The sequence below is a fragment of the Arachis ipaensis genome, chromosome B03 (genome assembly GCF_000816755.2).
Source record: "Arachis ipaensis cultivar K30076 chromosome B03, Araip1.1, whole genome shotgun sequence".
Taxonomy (NCBI): domain Eukaryota; kingdom Viridiplantae; phylum Streptophyta; class Magnoliopsida; order Fabales; family Fabaceae; genus Arachis; species Arachis ipaensis.
The window spans coordinates 121,743,726-121,745,281 of record NC_029787.2 but is presented as its reverse complement, the minus strand read 5'-3'; positions in this window follow the sequence as shown (position 1 = coordinate 121,745,281).

Sequence of the window (1,556 nt, the reverse complement as noted above, 5' to 3'; positions counted from 1 at the left end):
TTTCAAGAGAATATTATATAATACATTTTAATTATTCAATTAATAATATATAAAAAATTCCACGAAATATACAAGTTATTAAACGATACACGGAAGACTTTATCAAACAAAATAATTGACAGGCATTAACAATAACAAGTGATAAGATGACACGAACACACACTAAAATGGACCCTTTGGGGTTACGTCAACCACATCCAATCCACACGATCTCACTCTCACACCCACCTAAAACACATTGACCCCATCCAATGATTGTCAACAAAAACATCCAACGGTTCTAGCTGCCTTATAACTTGCACTAACTACTCCATACAACACCAAGAACCACCAATTTATCATGGGCCCGACCCCATCAAATAATTACCCTGCCATTCTCAACCACAGGGCTTAGTTACAGAGCCTCCTCTTTTCATGGGCCCATACCGTACACTAATTCGTCATTAGAAGGTGTGTGTTTTTTATTTTTTGGGTCACGGGCTCTCGGTTGTTATAGAGGAGGTGGTTAGTTAACACCCATGCCATGTGTTGTAGTTGTAGTGTGTTTTGCTTTCGGCCACAAAAATTATTTGTGGCTAATAAAGAGTGACGTAGCTGCACGTTTTATTGGGCATGGTACTTGGGCCGAATTTCCAATATGGATCCAATTGGTGGAAATGCAGGCCAACTTAGAATTCTGTGACTCTGAGGATCCAATTTCTTTATTAAATTTATGAATTTAATAACACAATTTTTTTATTTAAATTAAATAAATATAAAAATTACGGAAATATATATAATATAGAGTAATTATTCAAATACACAAGGTACTATATCTCAGATACTAAGAGAAAAATTAAAAAATACGCACATCTTAGATGCTGTAACCCGCATTACGCATTTGAGCGTATTTAGGATACGAAGACCCTAATAAGTGTTTAAACGCATTTCAGTTGTTCAATACCCATTTTTCCATCTTGCGTCACAGAATGGGGTTTGAGTACTCGAAATATGCACATATTTAAATTTTTTTCTTAATACTTGAAGATGTAGTATGTTGTGTATTTAGATAATTACTCTATATTTTATATATTTTTGTAAATTTTATATTTATTTAATTTAAATAAAAGAAATCGTTTAATAGTTTTCTAAAGAAAATTCGTACTAATTGAAATTATGTGATTATAGCTTACATGTCAATGTCATTATCTAAGTCTCTTTATTCAAATGGCGGTGGACTGATGGTGACATATCTAAATAATGTCTCTAATTACTGATTAGATTCTTTTGGGCGTTATTGTTTATAGTATTATCAGCAGGTGAATTTGTTATGTACATAGAGATATTGAATTTATAAACAAGGTATTAATTGAAGTTGATTAAAATAAATCGTAAAGATTCTAGATGGAGACTATGTGCTACTATACTCCTTGTTGACAATTCTACTTTTCAGTTAACTATGTATTTGATTTACTAATAAAAACATTATTTTACTAAAAAAGTAGTTGCCATAGCAGACATTATTAGAAAGTAAAAACATTGATAAAGTTTTTAAAAATGCTATTTTTGCACCTAAA